The following is a 17,001-nucleotide window of genomic DNA, read 5'->3' as shown; positions in this document are numbered from 1 at the left end:
AAACTAGCCGGGTGAGGTGGCAGGCGCCTGTAGTCCCAGCTACTCGGGAGGCTGAGGCAGGAGAATGGGGTAAATCCGGGAGGCGGAGCTTGCAGTGAGCTGAGATCTGGCCACTGCACTCCAGCCTGGGCGACAGAGCAAGACTCCGTCTCAAAAAAAATAAATAAATAAAAAAAATAAAGTAGGCCGGGCGCGGTGGTTCAAGCCTGTAATCCCAGCACTTTGGGAGGCCGAGACGGGCGGATCACGAGGTCAGGAGATCGAGACCATCCTGGCTAACACGGTGAAACCCCGTCTCTACTAAAAAATACAAAAATCTAGCCGGGCGAGGTGGCGGGCGCCTGTGGTCCCAGCTACTAGGGAGGCTGAGGCAGGAGAATGGCGTAAACCCAGGAGGCGGAGCTTGCAGTGAGCTGAGATCCAGCCACTGCACTCCAGCCCGGGCGACAGAGCAAGACTCCGTCTAAAAAACAAAAACAAAAACAAAAAACTAGCCGGGCGAGGTGGCAGATGCCTGTAGTCCCAGCTACTCGGGAGGCTGAGGCAGGAGAACGGCGTAAACCCGGGAGGCGGAGCTTGCAGTGGGCTGAGATCCGGCCACTGCACTCCAGTCTGGGTGACAGAGCAAGACTCCATCTCAAAATAAATAAATAAATAAATAAATAATAAATAAATAAATAATAAAGTAAAATAAGTAGCTGGGCACGGTGGCTCACGCCTGTAATCCCAGAACTTTGGGAGGCAGAGGTGGGTAGGTGACGAGGTCAGGAGATCGAGACCATCCTGGCTAACATGGTGAAACCCCGTCTCAATTAAATAAACAAAAAATTAGCAGGGCGTGGTGGCAGCCACCTGTAGTCCCAGCTACTCGGGAGGCTGAGGTAGGAGAATGGCATGAACTCAGGAGGCGGAGCTTGTAGTGAGCCAAGATCGTGCCACTGCTCTCCAGCCTGGGTGACAAAGCAAGACTCCATTTCAAAAAAAAAGTAAAATAAAAATAATGACCAGCCTCGGTGGCTCACACCTGTAATTCCAGTACTTTGGGAGAATGAGGTGGATGGATCCCTTGTGGTCAGGAGTTTGAGACCAGCCTGGCCAACATGGCAAAACCCTGTCTCTATGAAAAATACAAAAATTAGCTGGGCGTGGTGGCGTGTGCCTATAATCCCAGCTACTGAGGAGACTGTGGCATGAGAATCGATTGAGCCTGGGAGGTGGAAGTTGCAGAGAGCCAAGACTACGCCACTGTACTCTGGCCTGGACAACAGAGCAAGACTCTGTTTCAAAATAAATAAAGTGAAATAAAAATACAAAATTAAAAATTAGCCAGGGTGGTGATGTGTGCCTGTAGTCCTGGCTACTCAGGAGGCTGAGGCAGAAGGATTGCTTGCGTCCAGAGTTCAAGGCTGCAGTGAGCTATGATCGTGTCACTGCACACCAGCCTACACAACAGAAAGAAACCTTTTCTTAAATCAAAAAAAGTCTTATATCCTCTTGAACTACTATAACCTGCTGAAATACTACAGCCTCTGGGTAGAGCAATTTGGAACTATCTATCAACATTTAAAATGCATATACTTTTTGACCTAGCAATTGTACTGCTAAGAGTTTATCCTAGAGATACAGATCTTAAACAATGACATATATACAAGGATATTATTGTGGTAGCAATAGATTGTGAGCAACCTCAGTTCCCATCAAGAAGAGACTGATTAAATTAAATATATTCAGTATAGTGGAATCCTATGCAGTTATGAAAAAGAAGGTGGTAATCTAAATGTAATCCTATACCAAGATATGTTGTTAAGTGAAAAACAGTAGGTGATAGTGTGTACTGTATAGTTTACATAGTGTGAAAAAATGGAAGCTATAACACTAAGAATGAATCTTAATGTAAATCATGCACTTTGGGTGATGATGTGTCAATGTAAGTCTGTTACTTATGACAAACGTACCACTCTGGTAGGAGATGTCCATAGTGGGGGAGGCTTTGCATGTGTGGAGGCAGATGTATGTGGGAAATCTGTGTACCTTCTGCTTAATTTTGCTGTGAACCTGAAACTGCTCTAAAAATAAACTCTATTTAAAAAACAAACATTACATAAGAAAAGGGGGGATATATGCATGTTATACGCTTGATATGAATACAATATTGTTAGAAGTATACTTCTAAAGATAGTAACAGTAGCAGACTTAGCAAGGGAACTGTGGGCCTAGGAGACTCAGAAGATTGAAGAGAGAGGAAAGACTAGGCATGGTGGCTCACACCTGTAATCCCAGCACTTTCGGAGGCCGAGGCAGGTGGATCACAAGGTCAAGAGATCAAGACCATCTGGGCCAACATGGTGAAATCCCGTCTCTACAAAACACACAAAAATTAGCTGGGCGTGGTGGCGCATACCTGTAGTCTCAGCTACTCAGGAGGCTGAGGCAGGAGAATTGCTTGAATCTGGGAGGTGGAGGTTGCAGTGAGCTGAGATCACGCCACTGCACTCCAGCCTGGCGACACAGCGAGACTCCGTCTCAAAAACAAAACAAAAACAAAAAAAAAAGGAAAAACTTTTCACAGTATACTCATTTGTAGTGTTTGAATTTCCTAGCTTGTGCTAAAAATACTTTTCAATCCCACAATCATCAATAAAAACTGGCTTGTGTAAAATGTGTGCAAATAAATAAGGATGTGGTATAATGCATTACACAAAAATCACTCATTCAATCAACAATTTTTTTTTTTTTTGAGACGGAATCTTGCTCTGTTGCCAGGCTGGAGTGCAGTGATGTGATCTTAGCTCACTGCAACCTCCGACTCCCTGGTTCAAGCGATTCTCTTGCCTCAGCCTCCCGAGTAGCTGGGATTACAGACACACGCCACCATGCCCAGCTAATCTTTCTTGCATATTTAGTAGAGATGGAGTTTCACCATGTTGGCCAGGATGGTCTCGATTTCCTGACCTCATGATTGGTCTGCCTCGGCCTCCCAAAGTGCTGGGATTACAGGCGTGAGCTACCGCACCCGGCAATAACTTACTTTTTTTTTTTGAGATGGAGTCTTGCTCTTATTGACCAGGTTGGAGTGCAATGGTGTGATCTTGGCTCACTGCAACCTCTGCCTCCTGGATTCAAGCAATTCTCCTGCTTCTGCCTCCCGAGTGGTTAGGATTACAGACACCTGCCACCATGGTCTACTAAAAATACAAAATCAATCAATAAATTTAATAGAATTGGAATGCAAATAAGAAAATGGAGCCAGGTATGGTGGCTCACACCTGTAATCCCAGCACTTTGGGAAGCCAAGGAGGGTGGATCACCTGAGCAGGAGTTCGAGACCAGCCTGGTCGACATGGTGAAACCCCATCTGTACTAAAAAAAAAATACAAAAATATAGCCGGGCATGGTGGCACATGCCTGTAATCCCAGCTACACGGGAGGCTGAGGCAGTAGAATTGTTTGAACCTGGGAGGCAGAGGCTGCAGTGAGCCTAGATTATGCCACTGCACTCCAGCCTAGGTAACAGAGCAAGACTCCGTCTCCAAAAAAAACAGGGGGGGCACAGGGGGAGGTGTTAAAATTTTATAAAGTAAAAACAAAAACAGAGAGAGTTTCATTTGGTGCTGGAAAACTCAGGGAGCAGAAGAAAGGATTAAATGGGTCCTTCGGGTGGGGGTAGGTAGTTAAGCAGGTCAGAGTACTTTACCAGTATATATGAAGACCCCAAACTCCTATAAATCTCAGTGCAGGAATTTTAAATTTTTCTTTTTAAAGGACAGTCTCATTTTGCCACCCAGCTGAAGTGTAGTGGCATGATGGCAGCTCACTGCAGCCTTGACCCCCCAGGCTCAAGTGATCTCCTCCCACCTCGGCCTCCCACGTAGCTGGGACTATAGGTGCACACCACCACACCTGACTAAGTGCAGGGATTTTTAAAAACATGTAATTCATGCTTTGTTTTGTTTTTTTAAACAGAGTCTCCCCTCTGTCCCCCAGGCTGGAGTGCAGTGGTGCTATCTCGGCTCACTGCAACCTCCACCTACCTCATGGGTTCACGCAATTCCCCAGCCTCAGCCTCCTGAGTAGCTAGGACTACAGGAACCCACCACCATACCCAGCTAATTTTTGTAGTTTCTTTTTTAGTAGAGACAGGGTTTCTCCATGTTGGCCAGGTTAGTCTCTGACTCCTGACCTCTGGTGATCCACCCACCTCAGCCTTCTAAAGTGCTGGGATTACAGGCCATGCCTGGCTGTTTTGTTTTTTATCAAAAGGCCCTTCAGGGACAGGTCTCTCTCTCTCTCTCTGTGACCTGTTCTCTAGCCACCCTGTTCTGCTGCCCACAGACAAGGGTTATTAGATTTTTAATCACTGATACATAAGTAAATAGGTATTAATACACACTTATCCCCTCCCTTTTTACACAAACATATTATATATGATAATAAACCGTGTCCTTGGAGTTCATTCCCTGGGTAAACACAGAGCTGCTTTATTCTTTGCAACAGCAGCATAATACTCTACTGTATGCATATACCATAATTTATGTCACTGCTGCAGATGCACTTCAGCTGTTTCTGATATTCTGCTGTGAAAAACCTAGGACACACAATCGTTCATGTGTTGGAAAGTATATCTGTAAGCATCAATTCCTAGAAGTGAAATTGCTGAATCAAAGGATATATGCAATTGCAATTTTTAAAAAATATGCAGAACAATGACAGCATTCTTTTTAGTTGTGAGAATGACCTATTTCTGGCCATTCTCCCATGGTGGAAGAAGGTGAAGCAGTGATGGGCCACTTGGGCATAAATGCTGTGGCTTAATAAATAGACAGCATCAACATATTCCCCCACTGATCGCCATAGACTGTTCTGCCACTAAGCAAGTGGAAACATAAAAAGTTGCTTTTCATATTTCTTCTAGTTGTTATATGTAATAAAATATTGTTGTCTAGAATGAAGAAACAGAAGACCTCTTAACCTCTCTGAACCCATTTTCTGTAAAATCTGAAAAAATAGGTGCAATTCTTCTTTTTTATGGATGATTATGAGACTAAGAGGTGCTTAAAAGGGTGGAAGTACTTTGTAAACCAATATAAAGCTAGATTAAAATAACAATACAGATTCATCCAAAACCCTTGTGAGGGGGTCACTCCAGAGATTAAGGATGAGGCCTAATTTTATTCATTAAACATCACTAGAATAACATTTCCTTTTTTATTTTTCTTTTTTTTAAGACTGAGTTTTGCTCTTGTGACCCAGGCTGGAGTGCAAGGGCACAATCTTGGCTTACTGCAACCTCTGCCTCCCGTGTTCAAGCAATTCTCCCGCCTCAGTCTCACGAGTAGCTGGGATTACAAGCACCCGCCACCATGCATGGCTAATTTTTGTATTTTTAGTAGGGATGTGGTTTTACCATGTTGGCCAGTCTGGTCTCAAACTCCTGACCTCAGGTTATCCCCCTGCCCTGGCCTCCCAAAGTGCTGGGATTACAAGCCACTGCACCCAGCCTAAAATAACTTTTTTTTTTTTAACAAGAGTCTCATTCTGTCACCCAGGCTGCAGTCAGTGGTGTGATCTCAGCCCACTGCAACCTGTGCCTCCCATGTTCAAGCAATTCTCCTGCTTTAGCCTCCCAAGTAGCTGGGATCACAAGCACCCGCCACCACATCCACCTAATTTTTGCAATTTTAGTAGAGACGAGGTTTCACCATGATGGCCAGGCTGGTCTCGAACTCCTGGCCTCAGGCGATCCACCCCACTCAGCCTCCCAAAGTGCTGGGATTACAGGCGTGAGGCACAGTGCCCACTCTAAAATAACATTTCTATTGTTCAATTTGTAACAATCATCCTAAAACAAATTCAGATTAAATTGAGATCTAAATACCTAATTGATGTTCAATAAGAACTAAATCTCAAGCCATGTAAAGAAAACTATGCAAAAGGAAGCCCTTCAGGAATGTATTAGTTATCTTCTAGATCGGGGTGTCCAATCTTTTGGCTTCCCTGGGCCACACTGGAAGAAGAATTGTCTTGAGCCACACATAAAATACACTAACACTACGATAGTTAATGAGTTAAACAAAAAATTGCAAAAACATCTCGTAATGTTTAAACAAAGTTTATGAATTTGTGTTGGGCCACATTCAAAGCCACCCTGGGCCGCGGATGGACAAGCTTCTTCTAGATGCTATTAGAATTTTGCCAGATGGGAAGAAAGAGACAGATGTTAGAATACCCAGTTTCCTGCATCTTTTCATTTCAGGGGAATGGTTCCTGAGCTACGGCCTGTCTCTCCCTCCATTTCAACAGAGGCCTGCCAAAGCTGATCTAGGTGCAAAGGGAAAATCCCAGCCCCTGATAATCCTCTGGGAAGACCTCTGTTGCAGTGCATGAGCCTGCCAGACAAGATCCTAGACCTGAAAGAGTAAGAGAAACTGAATGGCAGGGCAGGACAGGGAGACAGGTCAGTGCAGAGGACTGATTCTTCTGTATTACAGGACTTTTGAGAAGGCGGAGCTGTCCAACTTCTACCTGTCAAAACAATGGGGTTCCAAGCCTGTGAAAGAAAAGAAGAAAGCCTGCAGCAAGCTGACCTTGAGGTTCAGCTGCTTTGTAATAGCTCCGTGTATTTTTTGAGCTCTCCAAAATGATAGAAACAAAGGCACGATAATGACCTACATTAATCTTTAAAATCTTTAAAAAGGAAGGAATTCCCAAAGCATGAGTCCCCTTAATTAAATCTCCTCAACTCTGAACACAGAACACCATTTCTTTTCTGAACTCACCCAGCTAGACTGAACTAGTCATGTATTATTGACACACACTTTCAGGAAAATGGACTAAGTTAATTTCCTGCCACCAAGGCTTAAAATCTTATTCTGGGTCTTCCTCAAAGGAGAGAGTTTTCTTGGAAGGATGCCCTGATACTCATTCTTTATTACCTTTGTTATTCTTCCAGTGGGTCTAATTACAGAGTGATAAATCTTTAAAGAAACTCACAGAATTGCCAGGAAAGAAGGAAGCACAGATCAGCAGCTCATCACCTTCATCCTGAAGACCTTTTCTGCTAGAATTTGTCATTCAATGTTAACACCCACTGTTTGAATGGTTATTGAACATGAAATATTGAGTCATTCCCCAACCTCATCTCTTTTATCTGCTGAGGAAATCAAATGCACATTTGTCACAGCAGCCACACTCTTCCAGACCCTTTTCCAACTCTTTTGTTTTTAGATTCACGCATCCTCACCCTGCTAGCAGTCACAGAATCTCACCTCAAAGTCCAGAACTAGGTATGAACTGGATTCTCAGTAACTATTGGCTTCCTATGGAAAGCCTAAGAGAGAGGTCACAAACTGGTTACATTCTATTTGAAACATTTTATTTGGCCCACCTGGGATTTAAAACAACATGGGCCAGGCATGGTGGCTCACACCTGTAATCTCAGCACTTTGGGAGGCTGAGGCAGGTGGATCACCTGAGGTCAGCAGTTTGACACCAGCCTGTACAACATGGTAAAATCCCGTCTCTAATAAAAATACAAAAATTAGATAAGCATGGTGGCGGGTGTCTGTAATCCCAGCTACTCGGGAGGCTGAGGCAGGAAAATCGCTTGAACCCAGAGGCAGGGGTTGTAGTGAGTTGAGATTGTGCCATTGCACTCCAGCCTAGGTGACAAGAGCAAAACTACGTCTCAAAAATAAATAAATAAATAAATAAAACATGGGCTGGGTGCAGTGGCTCACACCTGTAATCTCAGCACTTTGGGAGGCCGAGGCGGGCGTATCACCCGAGGTCAGGAGTCTGAGACCCCATCTCTACTAAAAATACCAAAATTAGCTGGGTGTGGTGGCACGTGCCTATAGTCCCAGCTACTTGGGAGGCTGAGGCAGGAGAACTGCTTGAACCCAGGAGGTGGAGGCTGCAGTGAGCCGAGATCACACCACTGCACTCCAGCCTAGGTGACAGTGAGACTCTGTCTTAAAAAAAAAAAAAAAAAAGAACATGAAGCCTCGGCAATACAGGGAGACCTCCATCTCCACCAAAAATTTAAAAACTAGCTGGGCATGGTGCCGCTTGCCTGTGGTCGTAGCTATTTGAGAGGTTGAGGTGACAGGATCACATAAGCCCAAGTCAAGGCTACAGTAAGTCATGACTGCACCACTGCACTCCAGCCTGGTGCTAGGTCTTGCCCTGCTTCCAAAAGTAAAAATAAACAACCACAACAAAATCTTCAGCAATTTCACTTCTCTATATATGTACATCCTAGTAAAAAGCTTTGTATATGTGCACAAGAAAACATAGACAAGATTGCTTCCTGCAGCATGGTTATCATAGTAGAAAAACTAGAAACAGGCTGGGTGTGGTGGCTTACACCTGTAATCCCAGGACTTTCGGAGGCCGAGGTGGGAGGATTCCTTGTGGCCAGGAGTTCAAGACCAGCCTGGGCAACATAGTGAGACCATCTCTAAAAAAAATTTTAAAAATTGGCTGGGTGCGGTGGCTCACACCTGTACTCCCAGCACTTTGGGAGACCGAGGCGGGCGGATCACGTGGTCAGGAGATGGAGACCATCCTGGCTAACACAGTGAAACCCCGTCTCTACTAAAAAAGTACAAAAAAAATTAGCCAGGCATGGTGGTGGGCATCTGTAGTCCCAGCTACTCGGGAGGCTGAGGCAGGAGAATGGCGTGAACCCGGGAGGCGGAGCTTGCAGTGAGCCGAGATTGCGCCACTGCACTCCAGCCTGGGCGACAGAACGAGACTGTCTCAAAAAAAAAAAAAAAATTTAATTTAAAAAATATAGCTGGGTGTGGTAGAACATACCTGTAGTCCCAGCTTCTTGGGAGGCTGGGCAGGAGGATACCTTGAGTCCAGGAGTTGGAGGTTGTAGTGAGCTATAATAGCACTACTTGCACTCCAGCCTGGGTAACAGAGGGAGACACTATCTGTAAACAAAACAAAACAGACCAAGTGTGGGGGCTCTCACCTATAACCCCAGTACTTAGGGAGGCCAAGGCAGGAGGATCGCCTTAGCCCTGGAGTTGGAGACCAGCCTGGGAACAGAAGGAGACCCCATCTTTAAAAATTAGCCAGGCATGATGACACATGCCTATAGTCCCAGCTACTTGGGAGGCTGAGGCAGGCGGATTGCTTAAGCCCAGGAGGTTAGGACTGCAGTGAGTCAGGATCACACCACTGCATTCCAACCTGAGTCACAGAGGAAGACCCTGTCCCAAAAAGCAAGCAAAAAAATCTAGAAACAACCTAGACATCCATTTATAGGGGAATTGAATAATAAAATATGGTATATTCATATCATAAACAATATGGTTGGTGTGGTGGCTCACGCCTGTAATCCCAGCACTTTGGGAGGCTGTGGCGGAAGGATTATCTGAGGTCAGGAGTTTGAAACCACTCTGGCCAACATGGTGAAACCCCATCTCTACTAAAAAATACAAAAATTGGCCGGGTGCGGTGGCTCAAGCCTGTAATCCCAGCACTTTGGGAGGCCGAGACGGGCGGATCACGAGGTCAGGAGATCGAGACCATCCTGGCTAACACCGTGAAACCCCGTCTCTACTAAAAAATACAAAAAACTAGCCGGGCGAGGTGGCGGGCGCCTGTGGTCCCAGCTACGCGGGAGGCTGAGGCAGGAGAATGGTGTAAACCCGGGAGGCGGAGCTTGCAGGGAGCTGAGATCCAGCCACTGCACTCCAGCCTGGGCAACAGAGCGAGACTCCGTCTCAAAAAACAAACAAACAAACAAAAAAAAAATTAGCGGGGCGTGGTGGGATGCGCCTGTAATCCCAGCTACTCAGGAAGCTGAGGCACGAAAATCACTTGAACTCAGAAGTCAGAGGTTGCAAGTGAGCTGAGATCGTGCCACTGCGCTCCAGCCTGGGTGACAGAGCCAGACTCTGTCTCAAAAAAAAAATAATAATAATAACAATATATACGTGTGTATATATATACACATACACACACACACACACATATATATATACCATTCAGTAGTTTTAAGATATAAGGAATAAATTAGAGCAGAAGTCAGCAAATTACAGCCCATGATACGAATCTGACCCAGATCCTGGTTTTGTAAACAGTTATATTAGAACAGCAATGTCCCTTAGTTTACATATATCTACTGCTGCATTAACTACAGAGGTGAACAGAGTTGAGTAGTTGCAAGAGAGACAATATGGACTATAATACTAAAATATTTACTATCTGCCCTTTTACAGAAAGTGTTTGTCAACCTCTGAATTAGGGTTACGTATTTAATATGGATAAATAAATAGGCTTGAGTGAGAAACAAAGCTGCAGAGTGACAGTTATGATTAGGAACTTACAAAACAATACGGTGCTCATGGATTTGCATTTATGTATGTATAAGTATTAAAAAGTGGGATAGGATGGGTGCAGTGGCTCACACCTGTGTAACTGCAGCACTTTGGTAGGCTGAGGTAGGAGGATCACTTGAGTTCAGAAGTTTGAGACCATCCAGGGCAACAGAGCAAGACCCTATTTCTACCAAAAATGAAAATTAGCCCAGCATGGTGGCCTACTACCTATAGCTACTCCAGAAAACTGGAAGGATCACTTGAGCCCAGGAGGTGGAGGTTACAGTGAGTCATGATTGTACCAGTGCACTCCAGAGTGAGCCCGTGTCTCTGAAGAGAGTGGAGGGGAGGGGAGGGGAGGGGAGGGAAGGGAAGGGGAGGGGAGGGGAGGGGAGAAGAGAAGAGATAGAAGGATATATAATAATTTATGATAGTGGCTGCCCAAACTGGGCAATGGGAAGTATGGATAATGGGAGCAGAGATGGGAAGGATATTTCAACTTTATCTGTAATATTTTATCCTTTCTCTTAAAAAACAAAAACAGAGGAAGGTTTCAAGCTTATAAGAGAAAATGTTAACATTTCTCTTACTTTGTTGATTCTATTTCTTACATTATTCTCTGAATTTTTGTTTTCTTTGTTTTTTGAGATAGAGTCTCACTCTGTCACCCAGGCTGGAGTGCAGTGGTGCAATCACAGCTCACTGCAACCTCTGCCTCCCGGGCGATTTTCTGCCTCAGCCTCCTGAGTAGCTGGGATTACAGGCTCATGCCACCATGCATAACTAACTGCTGTATTTGTTTATAGAGCTGGGTTTTTGCCATGTTAGCCAGGCTGGTCTCGAACTCCCAGCCTCAAGTGACCCACCCACCCTGGACTTCCAAAGTGCTGGGATTACTGGTGACATTGCACCAGGCCTGAATTCTTTTTTTTTTTTAATTCAAAAAAACAACAATTTTTTTTTTTTTTTGACGGAGTTTCACTCTTGTTGTCCAGGCTGGAATGCAATGACATGATCTTGGCTCACTGCAACCTCCGACTCCCGGGTTCAAGTGAGTCTCCCGCCTTAGCCTCCCAAGTAGCTGGGATTGCAGGGATGCACCACCTTGCCCGGCTAATTTTGTATTTTTTTAAGTAGAGATGGGGTTTCTCCATGTTGGTCAGGCTGGTCTCAAACTCCTGACCTCAGGTGATCTGCCCGCCTCAGCCTCCCAAAGTGCTGGGATTACAGGCATGAGCCACTGCACCCAGCCTAACAATTTCATATTAAAAAAAAAAAATTACATTTCTCTGGAAACATGGGAGTATCTGACAGCCCTTGACCTGAACCCCAAGTGGCAGCAATAGGAATCCTCCCCAACCCTACTCTCTCCTGTTTCACATCTAGCATGCTTTGCTCATTTATACTTCCTGGCTGGCTCTTGTAGACATCTCTATGACCAAATTCACATATGTATGATTTGACTAAGAAAGGCCTGACACACTAGCCTATCTTTTTTTTTTTTTTTGAGACGGAGTCTCGCTCAGTCCCCCTGGCTGGAGTGAGTGGTGCGATCTCGGCTCACTGCAAGCTCTGCCTCCCGGGTTCCCACCATTCTCCTGCCTCAGCCTCCCGAGCAGCTGGGACCACAGGCGCCGCCACCACGCCCGGCTAATTTTTTGTATTTTTAGTAGAGACAGGGTTTCACCGTGGTCTCAATCTCCTGACCTTGTGATCCGCCTGCCTCGACCTCCCAAAGTGCTGGTATTACAGGCGTGAGCCACCGCGCCCGGCCTAGCCTATCTTTTTAAATGCCATTTGCTGAAGCCCTGTAATAACATAGAAAGTGCTTATCATAAATGAAAAAGCAGTTTACAAAATTGAATTACCGCATGCAGTCACAATTATATAAAAATAAAGACACGTAAAAACATCAATAGTGGTCAACCCTGGGTAATAGTACAGGTGATTTCCCCTGTTCTTTCAACATTTCTGTATTTTCCAAATTTTCTTTAATGAGCATATGGTATCTCCAAATGGGAAAAAATAGAGGTTTGGCAATTCCCCAGGAACAACCCTGCAAGGAGGTGCAACCTGTGGGCACACAGAGTGCATACTAATGCACCTCAAATCAATGCATTCCAAAGCAACGTCCTGTAAGATCAGATCAGGCAGCCACCTGCCAACTGCCTGGCCCAGGGTTCAAATACTCAGAGTGTCTGAAATGCAGCCCAAGCCAAAGACCACATGAGCAATCAGAAAAGCACTGCAACACTCAAGCAAGAAGATAAAAGCGACTCCCTGCTAAGCAGCCTAAACCAATTCCCTGGACAGGCTTCTCTCCGGGGAAGCAGCTGTTTTTACTCTATATCCACTTCATCACCATCAACACTACTCCCTTTTACAATTATTTCTAATTGTTTTTGAAGTATCAGGATCCCATGTTTGCAATCCCTGAATCACATCAGGAAAGCAGGTCCAATTCTAGGTCTCTGGTTCCTATGATGGCCAGTTTCACAACGGGAGTTACACACTTTTTAAAACAAGATTATCCATCTTGGGTTGAAAAATAACACCACTGTCCTGCAGAACTTTTAAAAAGATATTTTATACATATTGAGGAAATGGTTCTACATTTGCTTATATGTGCATAAAAAATATCTGAAAGAATTCACAAGAACCGGCCGGGCGCGGTGGCTCAAGCCTGTAATCCCAGCACTTTGGGAGGCCGAGACGGGTGGATCACGAGGTCAGGAGATCGAGACCATCCTGGTCTACACGGTGAAACCCCATCTCTACTAAAAAATACAAAAAACTAGCCGGGCGACGAGGCGGGCGCCTGTAGTCCCAGCTACTCGGGAGGCTGAGGCAGGAGAATGGCGTAAACCCGGGAGGCGGAGCTTGCAGTGAGCCAGGATCGCGCCACTGCACTCCAGCCTGGGCGACAGAGCTAGACTCCGTCTCCAAAAAAAAAAATAAATAAATAAAGAATTCACAAGAACCATATAACAATTGCCAGATAACAACAGTGGCTTTCCCTAAAAGAGCTGAGTGGATGAGGGCCAAAAGTAGAAGAGAAACTTTTCATTATATACCCTTTTTTCTGTTGTTGTTCTTCAGACCGAGTTTCACTCTGTCACCCAGGCTGGAGTGCTGTGGTGCAATCTTGGCTCACTGCAATCTCTACCTCCTGTTCAAGCGATTTCTGTGCCTCAGCCTCCTGAGTAGCTGGGATGGCAGGCACCCACCACCACACCCAGCTAATTTTTGTATTTTTAGTACAGATGGGGTTTCACCATGGCAAGGCTGGTCTCGAACTCCCGGCCTCAGGTTATCCGTCCACGTCAGCCTCCCAAAGTGCGTATACTCTTTAATACCTCTTGAGTTTTGAATCATGTAAATATATTACTTAGTCAAAAAATAAAATAAAATAAAGGGAAAGAGAGAGATGGAAAGGCTTTGTGAAATTAAATACACAGGGGTTACTCATTTTTCCCATTTTATCTATCCATTTGTGCTGACCACCACGAATATAAGATAATAAAAACGGGCCGGGTGTGGTGGCTCACACATATAATCTCAACACTTTAGGAGGCCAAGGTGGGTGGATCACAAGGTCAAGAGATCGAGACCAGCCTGGCCAACATGGTGAAACCCCGTCTCTACTAAAAGTACAAAAATTAGCCGGGTGTGGTGGCAGGCACCTGTAGTCCCAGCTACTCGGGAGGCTGAGGCAAAAGAATCGCTTGAATCCAGGAGGCGGAGGTTGCAGTGCGCTGATATTATGCCACTGCACTCCAGCCCAAGCGACAGTGCGAAGATTCCATCTCAATTAAAAAAAAAAAAAAGATAATAAAAATGTTTTAATTGATAAATGAGGGGACCTACTAAGGGATCTAAATTTGGGACCTACTTATCCCAAATTTATGATGAAGCTTTGTAAAACAGTTTCTATTAGGTCCATAGCACTGGAATTTTTAATTTTCTTATGTAAATGTAGCAAGTCACGTAGTGTCAGCTCTAAAAAGCATTTAGAGCAAAGATGTCAAATAAGAAACCAATAAAATATGTTATTACAGGCATTATTTATAAACATAAGGTCAGCCGGGCGCAGTGGCTTACGCCTGTAATCCCAGCACTTCGGGAGGCTGAGGGGGGTGGATCACGGGCGGGAGATCCAGACCATCCTGGCTAACACAGTGAAACTCCATCTCTACTAAAAATACAAAAAAAATTAGCTGGGCATAGTGGCGGACGCCTGTAGTCCCAGCTACTCAGGAGGCTGAGGCATGAGAATGGCGTGAACCCGGGAGGCAGAGCTGGCAGTGAGTGGAGACTGCACCACTGCCCTACAGCCTGGGTGAAACAGAGTGAAACTCTGTCTCCAAAAAAAAAAAAAAAGCGGGGGTAACAGTTGTGTGAACTGTCTAAAAAGTTTCAAAATGTCCCTTACAGAAAGAATATATAAGAGCCACAGCATCTCAAACTGGCACAACATACTTGAGGGCAGTCAGGCAATCAACACCAAAACTCTAAATGTGAATACTCCCTTGAAACAGCAATTCCGTTTCTTGGAATTATTTTAAGGACATAATTGAGTAAGTAAATACAACTAAATACATGTGCAAGGATGTAATACACATTTGTGCTTGTCACAACACCATCTCTAAGCACTTAAATGCTCATCAATAAAGGAGTGGTTAGATTATGGCACATCTCTACAATGGGAAACTATGAAGTCATTAAAAACAGCAACAAACCTCTAGGTATTTAGATATGGGCAATATTCAAGACACATTGTTGAGTGAAGAAAAAGGCTACTAAACAGAACTACTATGATATAGTTAATGTTTATGTGTACATGCACATGTGCAGAGGCAGATTTGGGGAACATAGCATAAAGACATTATTAAAAGCATCAGCTACGGTGTTCAACAGGTCTGGCTTTGAATTTCTGCTCTGCCATTTACTAGCCATAAAATCTCAAGAAACTTACTAAGTCATAGTCTCTTCTTCCACAAAGTATGGTTAATAACAACACTTCCCTTAAAGAACTGTTCTAAAGGATTAAATAAACTAATGAATGTCAAACCCTTAGCTTTTAACATTGAAAAGTACTAAATAGGAAATGCAGGCAATATTGACCTCTAGGGTGGTGAGCCTGCAGGTTATTGTTTTGCTTTCTTTGTATTTTTATAATTAAGGTTGGGGGAGCAAAATGCAATGTTTTCTTTGGAGAAAAGTCCAGAACTTTGATTTCAGCTTAAATGTCTGAAGAAGACACGCTAGTTCTCTGGAAAGAAACCTAAAAAGGTCACAGTCAAGTAACAAGAACAATAAATGCCTGCCCTGAATTCAAACAGGCGCCATGTACTCTCTGTCATTTGATGACACAAATAGGCAAACAAAGCATTTATCTAGGTAGGGAAAGAGGAAAAGAAACTCTTTTTGGCATTCAATTGTAAAACATTCATAAAATACATTCAAAAAAATATATTCAAGTCTATTGGACAACACCTACCATTCAGAATCAATGCGGTTCTTGGGTTTTATTGAATTCAATAGTCACAACTCACAGTATACCAAGAGCTTAATGTGTAGTCCTCTTTTAATCCTCAAAATCACCTTAGGAGGAAGGCAGGCATTAGCCTCATTGAAAGAATAAGGATCAGAGACTCAGGGAAATTAATTTGCCCAAGGTTACACAACAATTAAGTGGAAGAGTCAAGATTTAAAACCAGATTTGTCTTATTTTAAAAACCATACATAAACCCATATATTTTTAAAACACCTGATATATATATGCATATATACATGTGTATGTCTATGCACAGATTAAAGCAATTCAAGCTGTACAGAATATACAGTGAACACGTAAATCTTCCTAACATATCTGCATTGCTCCTTCATCTTCATCTTTTTTTAAAAACCTTTTTAACTCAAGTAGCAGTATACTATACACCATTGTACTTCTTCCTATATAAATCTTGGAGAACTCCCCTCAACTCATTTTGTATTGTTTTCTTTGCTTGTTTTTTTGAGATAGACTCTTGCTCTGCACTCCAGGCTGGAGTGCAGTGGCATGATGTTGGCTCACCCCAGCCTCAACCTCCTGGGCTTAGGTAATCTTCCCACCTCAACCTCCTCAGTAGCTGGAACTACAGGTACATGCCACCAAACCTGACTAATTTTGTTTTTATTTTCTTGTAGAGACAAAAGTCTCACTACATTGCCCAGGCTGGTCCCCAGGCTGGTCTTAAACTCCTGGCTCAAATGATCCTTCCATCTCTCAGCCTCCCAAAGTATGGGACTATAAGCATCAGATACCATGCCCAGCTGCTTCTTTTTCCTTTCTTTTCTGTCTTACACCCTTCCTTTCATTCATTCATTCATTCATTCATTTTGAGACAGAGTCTCTGTTGCCCAGGCAGCAGTACAGTGGCACAATTACAGCTCACTGCAACCTCGACCTCCTGGGCTCAAGCAATCTTCCCACCTCAGATTCCCAAGTAGCTGGGACTATAAGCACACCCCACCACATCCAGCTAATTTTTTATCTTTTGTAGAGACAGGGTTTTGCCATGTTGGCCAGGCTGGTCTTGAACTCCTGACCTCAGGTATTCCGCCCGCTTTGTTCTCCCAAAGTGCTACAGTCGTGAGTCACTGCACCTAGCCAAAAAAAGTCTTT

At 44.2% G+C, this 17,001-nt stretch overlaps 1 protein-coding gene across 2 annotated transcripts in view; it reads right to left on the bottom strand.

Annotated features, from left to right (window-relative positions):
• Positions 1-17,001, bottom strand: part of KIF3B (kinesin family member 3B) — a 59,265-nt gene that overhangs the window by 26,546 nt on the left and 15,718 nt on the right. The window contains exon 1 of one of the 2 annotated variants that reach the window (XM_033186084.1): positions 2,269-2,291. The exons of the other annotated variant lie outside the window; for it this stretch is intronic. The gene's annotated coding sequence lies outside the window, so the exon portion shown is untranslated. Of the gene's footprint in view, positions 1-2,268; positions 2,292-17,001 lie in introns of those variants that run through there. 2 annotated transcript variants of the gene reach the window in all.

This window comes from Trachypithecus francoisi, unplaced genomic scaffold, assembly GCF_009764315.1.
Source record: "Trachypithecus francoisi isolate TF-2019V2 unplaced genomic scaffold, Tfra_2.0 Lachesis_group21, whole genome shotgun sequence".
In the NCBI taxonomy this organism is placed as follows: Eukaryota; Metazoa; Chordata; class Mammalia; order Primates; family Cercopithecidae; genus Trachypithecus; species Trachypithecus francoisi.
The sequence above is the reverse complement of the archived record's forward strand: the minus strand, read 5'-3'. Positions and strand labels throughout refer to the sequence as shown.